Source organism: Anas acuta, chromosome 3, assembly GCF_963932015.1.
Source record: "Anas acuta chromosome 3, bAnaAcu1.1, whole genome shotgun sequence".
NCBI classification, from domain to species: Eukaryota; Metazoa; Chordata; class Aves; order Anseriformes; family Anatidae; genus Anas; species Anas acuta.
In genome coordinates, this window is record NC_088981.1 from 22,439,146 (window position 1) to 22,452,970 (window position 13,825).

Genomic DNA, 13,825 nt, shown 5'->3' on the forward strand with positions numbered 1-13,825 from the left:
AGATAAGTAAAGAAAACTGCTCTGTGAAACATCTGAATAATCTCTTTTAAAAAGACCAGGATGAAAGGACACATGGAATGGTCTCTCCGTGACCATATAGTCATATCAAGCTAGAACATGAAAATAAAATCAGTTTGAAGCCTTACAGAATCATTAGTTTGGCTAACATTGAAAACTGGGATATTTGTGAATTGCTCCTCATCAGAGAATGAGGAGAATCATCAGAGAATGAGAGAAGTGGAGCTGCTCATGTTATTTCCTGTCTTCATGAACTAAAATTCTTTGAGCACCCAAAATCCTGTGAGGTGAGCAGAGCAGCACAAATAACCAGGCTGCAATTCACATCTGAATTGCTGGCTTCCAAATTTTCACTTGCGAGACTGAGCAAGGCAAAAACATGGTACTGCAGAGTCAGGAAAATGGTAAAGTGTTGGTATCTTAAGATTTTCTTGCGCATCTTCCTTCCAGTTAGATTTAAGCCTTCTTTTGAACTGTTTTGACATTGCGGATTTATGTTAGGCTCTGGGATTCTGAGTTCTGCTGTATCTCAGAGGGTTGTGTGCCACACACTGTTTAAACATTACTGCAGCTACACTTCAGTACTTTTATTTTGATAATTTAAAAAGGGATGCTATGAAAATGAAAAGGCTGTGAAGTGAAGGTAGAATTACCCATTTTCTATTTTGCTTCTAGTTACTTGGCACAAATATTAGAACCAGAAAGAAATAAAAAGCTCTTTTCTTTTTTTCCTCAAAAAGCAAGGGAATATTTGCCAAATACCAATCGTAGTAACAAGACTTTGTTATGAAACAGCTCCCTGCTTGATTCCAGGAAAAGGATAATTGTTATCTGGTACATTCTGCAGGGCTCGCAGAGCTGATTATGCGTATACATGCGTATATAATAGTTTTGAATATAGTCTCTCATTTCAGCAACATTAACTGTTCATGAGAACTCCTACATAGAGATTTTGAAACAAAATGTTTTCCACCTATATAAATATTTTCTGTTCTGAAAATTCTTAGCTTCTACTATATTCGACACATTCAAGGATTCTTTTGTTTTAATTTTTATGCATTACGCATAATGTATATGCATATGTTTATATATATGCATAATGTGCATTAATGTCTTTATAATAAGTGTGCATGTACTGTGCTGTAGATTAATTAAAAGCTTAACTTCCTTCCCATAGGAAGATTAAATATGTATATTAAAACAAAAAATCTTTTAGGTGAGATTTTTGAAGGTTGTTTCTGAACCATTTTATCAACCTTCTTTAGCTGAAAGGCAGAAGCTGTTCCTGTTGTTTCATTCAAGGTACACGATGTTACAAATATCGTGATTCATGCTGTAGATGGGGAATACCTGCGTGTTAGTAAGTTGCATGGAAACACTCCAATTCTGACTTTATTCTCCTTTATTCCATGGTAAAATAGGAATTCTTTATCCCATGGTTTCCCAGAATGAAGAGGATGGAGGCAAATGTGAACCACAAATTAGGTGCTCCCTTTTGTGTCTCAGTATTAACAGCCCAGTGGCGTACCTGGATTTTAATACAGGTGATGAACGGAAAGGGAATGTATAGCAATTTGGTGCATCTTTCTGGATCTGAGTCCGACTGCAGGTTCTCTGTTGTGCAGATGTGCAGGAAGAGCTCTGCCTGTGACCAAATACATTCTTTATCTGGATTTTGCTTTCAGTTTGAGCTGTGCTTTCTCATTTTGACTTATTTTATTCAGTTTTCCTTAGCCTTAAGGTACCGTGTTCACCAATGACTTAAGAGGTTTATGGTGGTTTTGTTAATTCATTTACTATTCCCATGATGATTACTGTTCATTGTCAGTTCTGCAAACATAAAATAACTTGGTTAATATTGCACAGAGCTGAAAGCAAAAAACAACATGCAGAGAATAAAAAATGTTATTTATAATCTACTGGCAGACCACATTAATAATAACATCTGTAGGGAAAAAAATAAGTGCACTTAAAATCAAATTCATTAGGCAGTTTAAGGGATTCTTGTAGGCTTTTAGTAGTATTAATTAAGCATTAGTAATTGTCTACCAAGCATTGCTTTGAATCAAGCACTAATGCAACAGCAAAAAAAGATGCCTAAAGCTTGTGCTATGCCCCGAGTACAGCTGAGTACCAGCTGGGCAGTGTTGTGACCTTTAGTCCCTGCCACTTACCGACTCCAGGTTCGGTGTGCTTGAAAAATGAATTTCCCGTGCCCTGCATCCCTCACCTTTCCTTGAACAATAGGGTAGCTAGTACTTAAACTAGCAATCTGCTGGGCCTTTGAACTGTAGTCTTCAGAAGGTGTAATTAGCTGATAATGTGAGAGAAACATACAAAAAAAAAAGTCCTTCCTTTTGAATTAAATTGAGTGGAAAAACAGCATCAGCTGTGTTTCCTCTTGAAAAGGACTAGTCTGTGTGTTGAGACAACTTTTAAAACTGACCATTTATGTACACATTATATTTAGAAAAAATACAGCAGAACAGCTAAATTCAGTGGCAGTTCATTGAAGTGCTTTGCCCATGTGTAGTTGTTCTCATGCACCGTTAACTTAATACTGGGTTGTGATAAGGTTCACGTGTGAAACAAGATAATAGTCAATGAAGAACAGAAGTCTAAACTAAACATAGCCAGTTACCTCATTTTCCACATCATTAAAGAAACGAAATACTTGAGTATTCCTGTTTCTTGAAAGCTTTCAGTTTTCCTGAATGGGAGGAAATGTGCTGCATGAGGAGTGGACTTTTTCAAAGCTTTTTGTAAGCTTCCGTAATTGTCTGTAGGTCATTCTAAAATCACTTGTCCTTCCTCTCTGATGATATTTCAATGTGTTCTTCATCTCCTAGGAAGTAATAATCGATGTACATGCTTTTAAGTAATCAGTTGTGCTTGAGCAGTAAAAACAACAAACAAAAGACAAAAACAAAACAAAAAAAAAAACAACACAGATGGGGGGGAGGAGGGTGTGGCAAGAGGGGGAATATACCTGAGCAATTTGACATTAATTTTGTTACTCTGGTATGAGTTTTCTGTTCAGTATATCTGTTGAATAAACAAATGTCTTGAAAAAAAGCTTTGTTCAAAGGGTATCTTTCAAGCTTCTGAGAGCAAAAATGAACCCTCTGGTGACTTGCAGTCACAAATTCTTGTAGCTGCCCAGGAAGGAAGACTGAAGCATGTACCAGTTGAAGCACAGTATACAGCAGTCTGAAGTCTCCCTGTTCCAGAGTCAAATTTATATATACTTAACATCATTAATGCCTATAAAAACACAGGCTTCAGCCTTTGCAGAGAAATACCTTTACAAAAATAGGTGCTCTTGTACACCTCTCTCATTGTCTTTGGTATCATCTGATGGAGCCTTTTGTGTATGTATGTTGTGATTTGTTGGGTCACGTTAATTTCCCATCTGTCAGAGAAATATAAGATGTGACCATGACCTTGCATTGCTCCATTCAACTTGGGAGTGTAATATAAACAGCTTTGAAATAGAATATTTCTCAGGAAGGAAATTTTTGCCAGTTAAACGGCTGAAAACTACTCTAGTCATCAGTTAAATCCCAGAACATATCTATTAATTTCACTGTGATTTCAAAGAAAAGAAAAAAGACTAATGGTTTTAGACTTGTGAAGGATCTTGAAATAATATTAGTCTGCACCAAATTAGCTGCTGGCTTGTTTTCAGATAATGATTCATGGTGGTATTTTACTATGCTTTTTTATTGTCTTGAATAGTTCAGAACTTTTGTTTAACTTGCCAAGCAGTACTATACGTGCCTTCAGTGCTTCAGAAATTAAAGGAATATATATTTATGTATATATAGCTTCAAGTAAACGTTTTGAAGAAGAATATACTTTAAATTGTATATAAACAGTGCCATTTAGAATTGGGACAATCCATTTTAAGTATGTTTGGCAATTTTCTTTTTGGTAGACTGAGAACTCTTCAAAACTGGCTGCACTCATTGGAGAAGAGTTTGAGGGAAAGAAGAGTATAAGAAAAAATATTTTAGGGTGTATGTTATTTAGGTCCCTCATAGACTGTCAGATTTTCCTACAGAGGAGATGATTTACGTCCTGTTGAAGACAAGTGAACAAGCTCGACTCTATTAAGGAACAGAGCCAGCTTTCTTAGCAGTTGATAATATTCAGTCAGTTCTTCAAGATGAAAGAGGGAAGCAATCAGAAGTCAGTATTGCAAAAATGAGGTTCTGTAGAACCTTTACACATAGGTTTTCAGTTAACACAGGCTCCTGCAATGTATCCAGTTCCTATGGAGCAGCAAAAGAAAAGGAAAAAAATAGCCAGGAACCCCAAACCTTGAAGATATTTGTAGGAGCGTTTCAATTCTAAGTCATCTCTATGTTTAAAAAATTGTATTATAATTTTAGCATAGAATAAATCATACTGGGATATTTAATTCATTGAAGTAACTTCCAAATTAAAGTGCATACAGATAGGGTGTTAATATTGCATTGACCTCCCCCATATATTGACTTGATAGAAGTGTATTTTCCCACTAAAGCAATCTGTTGTATGCTGCCATTAGCTGGAAACCTGTGATTGGGAGATGCCAAAACTACCTTTTACTTTTGCAAAGTAGGTTCATAAAGTTAAATGATGTTTTCAAAGCAGAAAGTGGGCAAAATCCATCTCAGTTATGTAGGGTTTTGCCACTGATGTTAAAAGAGTCTGGTTTTGCACTGTGTGCATGCTCTAGGCCAGCAGAGCAGGCACTTTTGTGGTAAATTTAAATCAGTACCTCTACCGTAGGAAGACAAGTCTGTTGGCCTTCTACACTGGGGTTACAGCATTGTTGGATAGGGGAACAGCAACTGACATCATCTACCTGGGTTTTGTACAAAGCATTTGACATTGCCCTGCATGATATCCTTGTCTCTAGATTGGAGAGACGTGGATCTGATGGGTGGACCACTTGGTGGGTAAGGAATTCGCTGGATGGTCACACTCGAAGAGTTGCAGTCAACAGCTCAATGTCTGAGTGGAGACCAGTGACGAGTGGTGTTCCTCAGGGGTCTGTATTTGGACATGCGTTGTTTAACATCTTTGTCAGTGACATGGGCAGTGGGATCAAGTGCACCCTCAGCAAGTTTGTGGATGACACTAAGCTGTGTAATGCGGTCAACATGATGGAGGGAAGGGATGCCATCCAGGGGGATGTACACAGGCTGGAGAGGTGGGCATGTGTGAACCTCATGAAATTCCAGAAGGTCCTGCACGTGTTTCAGGGTAATCCCAAGTTTCCAGTACTTAAAGAGGGCCTGCAAGAAAGCTGAAGAGGTCCCTTTGTTCAGGGAGTGAAGTGATAGGACAAGGAGTAATGGTTTTAAACTAGAAGAGGTTAGACTTAGATTAGATATTAGGAAGAAACTCTTCACTCGGAGGGTGGTGAGGCACTGGAACAAGTTGCCTAGAGAAGTTGTGGAATCCCCATCCCTGGAGGTGCTCAAGGCCAGGTTGGATGGGGCTTTGAGCAAACTGATCTAGTGGTAGGTATCCCTGTCCATGGCAGGCAAATTGGAACTAGATGATCTTTAAGGTCCCTTCCAACCCAAACCATTCTATGATTCAGTTTAAGAATCACTTGGACAGTGATTTTATTATTGGTAACACCTTCCTTCATAGTTGTTTTCCTTTCAGAAAGGCAATGTTATTTGCTCATACTTCTGTAAACATAGAACATATCCTCATTTGGGACTGAAGAGGTAGGTAAGAATACAAGAAGATGAGACAAAACCTTTACAAAGTTTGATACCTCAACTATAAAAATGTGAATTGACAGCTTATTGATTTTTGGTTTCTTCTACGTCTTCCGTTTTGCTTAAATTTATGCATAAGAATATTTCATAATAATTTATAATAATTTATAAGAATAAAGTTTTAGCAGACATAATTCGTAAATATAACGTTAATATAACTGGGATTTTACACTTTTTGGTGGGATGAAATAGCAGTTAGTTTCAGATCATCTCTCCCTGATAATCTAGAGATAAAATTAAATCCTCATGGGTTTTTATTGATACTTTATGTGGGAAAGAACAAGAAAATTCTTTGCATTTTTCTCACTTTCGATAAGATGTGAAAACCAATAGTCCATCAAAAAAAAGAGTTCCATCTTAACAGCATCCCTCTGCTGTGGCTTGTCCTGTTTCCTTTACAGATGTAAATAAGTAAAGCTAACTACATGCAAAGACAATAAATACTGCATGTTTAAAGAATATCTAGAGAAAGTTCATGGTTAGAGTTGGGGAAAACTGCACATCATAGTAAAAAACTTAATTTGGAGGCTTACAGAAAGTTTTTTGGCAACTTAAGCAGTTGCATTTGTTGTTTGAGTGGTTGCACTGACTGTTAAAATGATAAAGCAGGTAGGTGTTGTTACCTCACAAAGTGGCGAAAGCTATCTCGATACTTTAGAGCAATTGAAATGGTACTCATGGGTCAAGAACATCCTAAAAACCGTAGGATTTTCTTCCTTTGTAGAAATTTGCTTTGTATTGTATGTTCTAATGGAGCTTGTACACCGTGATGCGTATCTTGTTCTGTCCTGCAGGGATTTAGCTTATTCTTGAGTGTAATAATGACAAAAGGCTGTTTTATCACTTCTTGTAACCAGAGCTACAAACAAATGGAATAGTGTCCCTCTAGCAAAGCAAAGCATTGAGGTTAAGCACCTCATAATTCTTGGCCCCGACGCAAATGATTTGTTTTTGTTGTTGAAAAGTATGTTTTGTGCTTAGATGAAATGCCTGAAATCTTCAGTTTCTTCCAGATCAGCCAGGAATGATTTAAGTTCAGTAAACTAAAGCTTCTTCAACTTCTTGAGTTGCTTGCTAGAAGGAAAGTCTAATTTCTCCATTCTATTTTTTTTTTCTATTTAACTGAAATTCATTTTTTTTTCCACGGATAATTTCTTGATACTATTTTTTTTTCAGTAAGCACAGTTAATTTAACATTTTGGACTCCTCTTTAAATTAAATACAAGATGAAATTATTTTTTAATGATTTTTTTGTATCACTATGTTTAGACACCTGTGGTATATACATGGTGCTTCAAAACGAAGGTACAGTTTGTGTCCTGTAGAGTACACTATTTCACAAATATGCTGTGTGTTTTTATGGACATGCTATTATTTGTACTGAGAAAAACAATGCAAGCCTTTTAAGAATAGCTGCATGAGGAAAGCAGAATTAAGACTAAGCAAACTTTCGGTGTTTGTCCATGCTGCCAGAAGGTAAGTTCTTACAGATCTGCTGCATTTGCTCCGGATCCCATTTTACTAGAGCAGTTGTCGTGGTTGCCCCTGTGGCTCTGCTCTCTGCAGTACCATTGGGGATCACTTTGCATCCCTGTGACAATTTCTTCAGTTGCTTCTATGATAAATAGCTGCAAACTAAGCTTTTATTTTCAAAACTTTATGGAGCTCAGAGCTGAAATGACAAAGGCTGGCAATCTGACCAGTTAGTTTTCTCGTTTAGAAAACTGGGCTTTTCCTCATCTGCCAAGTTTCTGTCAGAGACCGTTTGTGTGCTACACTTGGACACACATTTGAACCCTGAAATTATGGTCCATTGTTGCTGTTTGTAATTTAAAAGCAGCTGAGCGTGGATCTCTGCTGGATGTGCTGCATTTCTCAGCAGTTGGTACTTTTTCATCTGAGACCAGTTTCCACAGGGAAGTAGGAAAAGTGGCTGCAAATACCGGTGTTTATCTTTTTGAGATGCTTATTGCCCATCCATCCGAAAGTCAGAAATGAACTGCTTGATGGCAGGTAACGGGATGAAGAAGAGCAGTGCATCATCAAGAAATGCCTGTACCAGCAGCAACCACGTAAACATCAGGAATCACTTCTTAGCAGTGCAGGTGATGGAGCACTGGCACAGGTTGCCTAGTGAGACTGCGGAGTCTTCCTGGAGATGGTCAAATGCCACCGGGACGTGGTCTTGGGCAACCTGCTCTGGGTGTCCCTGCTTGGGCAGGGAGGGTTGGACCTCCAGAGGCTCCTTCAAGCCTCAGCTGTTGTGTGGTTCTCTACAACGGCACCGTTTAGCCAAGGCTGGAAGTTCTCCTGCTTCTCTTACCCAGGAAGCACCTGCCCTGGCAGTTTCAGGTTTATCGATGGTTCTTTTAGCTTTATCTATGGTTCTTGTAGTTGTTGCCTTATTCCTTAGAACAGGGTGCAGCAGTCCCAGTCGGTGCCTTTGTGCTGCTTCGTATCTGGGGTGATAGCCCGACAGGCATTCATTTCAGCTTAGTCTGACTCATTCGTGGTTCCTCCAAGGAACAAAGGGGAAAAGTGCCTCTACATCTGAGCTTCAGTCTCTATCTGCACACAGTGTAACAGAAATTAATTGTGTGTAAGTGTCATGAAATAACTCAGAAGCCAAATATTTAACCAGGGCTTTATCCAGAATTATAATAGGGATTTAATGTGATTTAGGAGTACCCCGTTTAGCCAAGTTAATACAAAAGCATGTTTTGAAATGTATCGACCCTCTTTAACTGACTTGATAAAACAAGTTACTGTATAAACAAGTTAATACACTTAAAACAAGTAGGCAGGAATGCTTGTGGTCAAAAATTGTATTAGTATCTTTTTCTACCTTTTAGTTTACTGATAGCCACCAATGCATTTTTACATGTTGCTTACTCCACAGTAGGTAAAAAGCTCTCATCAAAGTATGCTTCAAAACATAGTCTGTTTTTGTAATTTTCTGTCATAGCTACTTCCTGCAGCTTTTCTTGCATCCACTCGTGAAGCAGCTGGCATTGCTTCTTTTTGGTGTGAGGTGAAAGTGGTTACTTTAATTGATAGTTTTTTCACAATTGAGATTTGTTGAGAGAGGACTGCAAAAAGAATGTCTTGGCATATCTAGGTAATTGTACTGTCATCTGTTACATCCAGGTTTGTATTCCTCTGAATCTCACTAGACAAGCAAAACAAATGCACTATGTAAACAATAAGGCATCCACAATTTTATTAAGTGTTAAGTTAATTTGGAGAAGTTCCATGCTGAAGGAACACGCTCACGACACGTTGCTTTTAGACAATAATGCTTGCCTAATAAGCAGTCTAATATTACAGCAACACTTTTTAAAAACACCACTCCTTTTCACCATCTCGCACAGAAGGATGCTGGTCAACCAAATGAGTTTCATGTTGAAGAACTTAGGAGCTTTTTAGCGAATCTATTTATCTTTTCATTTTGTACTTCCTAATTGTGTGATGCTCAAGCTAAACTAGCCATTAGAAAAGAAAAGCTTAAAGCAAAGCGTCAGTTGAGTAGAGATGAGGTTTGCAGTAATGGTAGTAGAATATTGCTCATCCTTTTATTTCCCCTTGGCATAGCTTATACTGGATTTTAATCAGTGAGTGTAATTTATGTAATACCTTTGTTCTGCTAGTCATGTCATAAACAAATGCAATTGTCACTTTCTGGTATCAAACTTGTGAGAACTACAAGGGTAATTCAATACAAACATCAGCTTGGCTTTTGTCCCAATACAGTTATGGAATTCACCATTTCTTTCTCATGAAAACTGTTTTTTTTTTGTTGCTGTTCTTGTTTATTATTTTTTTTTTTTCTAGACTTTTTTTAGAGCTTGGGGGTGTTATTTAAACTAAGTGGAAGTATAATACTTCAAAAATTAGACACAGCAGCTTTAATTAAGTGGGAAAGATCTGGTTTTACCATGCATTTCTGTATTTTAGAGCATAACTAAAGAATTTTTGTGCATAGTTTTCAGGGATAACTTTTCTTATTGACTGATACAATAGAGTCATCACAACAGCTGCAAGGGATTGGTTACACTGCTGGAATTCACTCCGGTACACACAGGTTTTTTTAATGCACGCTTTTCGAAACAAAACAGTTTGATAGCAGGTGTGACCTTTAACCCTCCCTAACTTTGAAGAACTTAATCATCATCATTTGTTCAGCACTGAATACATTTTGCAGGTGGAGGAAACAGAGGGAAATGTAGTTTGGTTTTGATGGGAAAGAGAGAGGATAGGAAACAGTTATGTTGGTGTTTTTACTCTTTTTATGTAAATCAAATCAGCCAAAGTTAATTTTGGAAGTCCTATCTAAAACAAATTTTAGATTCTGTTGAGAAAACTTGTTTTGCCGTATAGTTACAGAGACATAATTAAAATGGGGGATAAAGTTGGGTGAAGATTTAAGATGTGCATGTTTACTAAGATTTTGCATGCAGAAGGGACTGTGAGAGCAGTGGAAAAAGAGAATACACACAAAGATACATTGAGAAGGTGCCTGCATCATCCCCACAGCAGGATCAATTACATGTTGGTCCTTTCTAACTAAATTTTATCTCACCAGCTTTTTTAGGAGCTCAGATGGTTCTGTGGCTGCTCTGTACCTCCCAGTCTGAGCAAACCCTCAGATCTGGGGGATTGCATCGTGATGTGGACACAGCTCTCTGGATGAACCAGATAACCCTTTACAGGCTCATGCAGACCACTGAACAATCATACAGCATAGTGTGAGGTGATGTGGAGAGCGGTGCTACAGTCTGTGCAGAGGAAAACATTACCTCTGTGGGAGTTAATAATCAACTAAAGAACCTGGTGTTTTTTTTCAGCCTTGTAGATTAACTTTGTTGGAAAAGCGGCACTAAAATTGACAGAATCCAAGCATACAGAAGGCAATTTTATCTGTCCATATAAACTGGAATTGCCGTATACACTTCTATACAGGTCAGTAGAGACCTGAATTATGGCCACTAGTGCTGAAATTGTGGTCCTTGCTTGGCTGTTCTTTGTGCTAAATAATTGCATGGCATTGTTGCTTGTGGTGAACTGCATTACGGCACAGATGAGAAAGAGACTTGCTTTCACAAGTAACTGAGCATATGTGGAAATGCAGATCTTAAAAAATAAAAGGTAGAAATTAATCTTTGGGTCACTGTATTAACAGTAAATGTGTGGGTATGTTCCTCTCTAATCTGGAAACCCAAAAAGCATATCTTGTAATTACAAAAATCTGTTTTCTGACTATGTCGTTTTACCCCTTTCCATGCAGGTGTGGAAGCACAGACTCAGTTAATGTTCTTCACTGGTGCTGAATTTGTCCGTGAAAGGTTTCCCTGTTTAAGCATTTCTCTCATATAGAGTCCCATTACAACTCCCTCAAGGTTCAGGTTTAGTGGTTTCCAACCCCAATACCTACTTTCTTTTTGTCCAGTCTAGCCTCTGTTGAGAAAAGTTTGTTTTGTGGTTAAAGGTTTAGTCAGGATGATGAGAAGCCTCATGAGCCTGCCACAGCTTCTCTTTCAGCCTCAGGCAACTTACTGTTGCAAAATCATTTCAGAAATGAGTTTGTTTGGGCTTCTGTGAATTTTGGTTTCTGACAAGTATGCTGTTCTTCTCTTGGCACCAGGAGAACCAGAAAATTTTTTGGTATTAGTTGTTAGAATTAGTGTGTTCAGTATCTCTGAAATACAGATTAGTGCATGTTGGACTACAAACTAAAGGTTGGTGATACTTCATAAATTTAGCCTTCATTTCTGTGGCTAAATTTAAGAGAAAGTTCTTGTCCGTACACTTCCTCAAACTGAGTTACTGTAACTGCAAATTGTGTATTCTGCTTTCCTTATCCCTTTCTCCAGCTTCCTCCTGGCTGCTAGGAGCAATTTGTATTACTCTGCTCCCTACATTCGTGTTCCATTTAGCATCTCCACTACTTGGCAGGTTGGAGCAATTCCAGACAGCAGTGGGTTAGAACTGATAGAAATCTGTTGTTTTTGTTTTAATTCTTATTTATTTTCAAAGTTAAATTCTCTTGAGGAAATACATACATATATATATAATATATATAATATATTATATATATATATATATATATATATATATATATATAGAATCATTAAGGTTGGAAAAGACCTTCAAGACCATCTGGTCAAACCATCCCCCTACCACCTCTATCACCCACTAAACGATGTCCCCAAACACCACGTCCAACCTTTCCTTGAACACCCCCAGGGGCGGTGACTCCACCACCTCCCTGGGCAACCCGTCCCAGTGCCTGACTGCTCTTTCTGAGCAGAAATGTCTCCTCATTTCCAACCTGAACCTACCCTGGCACAACCAGAGGGAATGGCCTCAAGTCCTACTGTTAGTTACCTGTGAGAAGAGGCCGACCCCCAGCTCCCCACTCCTTCCTTTCAGGCAGTTGCAGAGAGCAATGAGGTCTCCCCTGAGCCTCCTCTTCTCCAGACCAAACACCCCCAGCTCCCCGAGCCGCTCCTCACAGGCCTTGTGCTCCAGGCCCTTCACCAGCTTCGTAGCCCTTCTCTGGACATGCTCCAGGGCCTCGATGTCCTTCTTGTAGTGAGGGGCCCAAAGCTGAACACAGCACTCGAGGTGCGGCCTCACTAGAGCAGAGTGCAGGGGGACGATCACCTCCCTGCTCCTGCTGGCTGCACCATTCCTGATACAGGCCATTGATGAAATGTTACATCGCAGTTGTATTTGTGCTATATTGCCTGAGATATACAATGAATGAGGATATAGAATAGAAGAGGGCTTAACATCATTGTTACCTTTGCTAATTTAAGTTTTTCTTCCATGGTCTCTGCTGAAGAAAAGGATAACATGAATTGCAGAATTTATATTACTCTGTCAATTATATTTTTATCATACCTTTTGCTATCATGTTATTTTGCAACACTTTGAATGTATGTCTGAAGTGACCTCCTGCTGTGTTAGGAGCTGTTTTGCATGATTATATACTTCTTATTTGCTGTAACAGAGTGTAGAGTTGGAGGCTCAGTTTTATATGAATTATTTCCCCTTGACCCTTATAGTTGCTCTGAATTAGAAATAGCCTAAGCAGTACCGTCACCTATCACAGGCATGGTTGTAGCTACCTCAGAGTGCTTATGTCAGAATGTTTATTCCCCTGGACTACAATTTCAACCCAATGTGACAAATCTTATTCCTCACATGATGGCAAATTTTGAGCACTGAATTCAGCTTTAAATTTGTGTGAAAACCTTTGGAGGATCCAAAGTTTGAGCTATTAATCCAGTGGTATGAAAATATGCAAATCTTCACTCTTTTGGAGACCACAGTGCAGAAGTACCTAGTGCCCTATTTTATGCAAGCAGCTGTTTCTTAAATTGTTCTCTATACTTTTTAAAGAAATAGTATTAAATATGGCCATGATGGTAAAGCAAGTTCATAACTAAATCAGGCTAGAGCATGGTTACATTTTCAGAGTGATTGTATGTCATGTTCATAGACAGGAAAATCTTGAAAGGACTTCATGGGAATTTTTAAAAGTGAAATGTATGCTGGACTTGCTGATCAATAGCTGACAAATAATTTGAATAATTTGCATTTGGGTTTGCAGTCTCCTCATCAAGTTGTTTATATTACATTTTTAATAAAAAACAGAAACATGCATAGAAAAGTTATTTTATGTAGGTACGTTTTGTCATGCTATTCTCTGTATTATGGTAAGACAAAAATCCTGGCCAAAATCATTTTCTGTAATGGAATTATGAAGGACAATTAAGAAGGTCCATGAATTGCAGTATCAGAACATGGTGTTTTGGTTGTCCTTTCCCATCATATGCAAACTTTCTCATGATTTTTAATGGTACTGAATTTTTATCTTGTTTATTTGGTCTTTTGTTGAAAACTGGAACAGCCTCTTAAATAGTAATCCCAAAAATCAGCTGCATAAAATTCCACTTTTGAAAACCCAGCTGTCTTTGTAGCTATAATTATTCTCTGAATTACATGTTTGCAAAGGCTCA

At 38.2% G+C, this 13,825-nt stretch overlaps 1 protein-coding gene across 10 annotated transcripts in view; it reads left to right on the top strand.

Annotated features, from left to right (window-relative positions):
* The window catches only part of DISP1 (dispatched RND transporter family member 1), an 87,682-nt gene that overhangs the window by 57,329 nt on the left and 16,528 nt on the right, over positions 1-13,825 (top strand). The window lies entirely within an intron of this gene.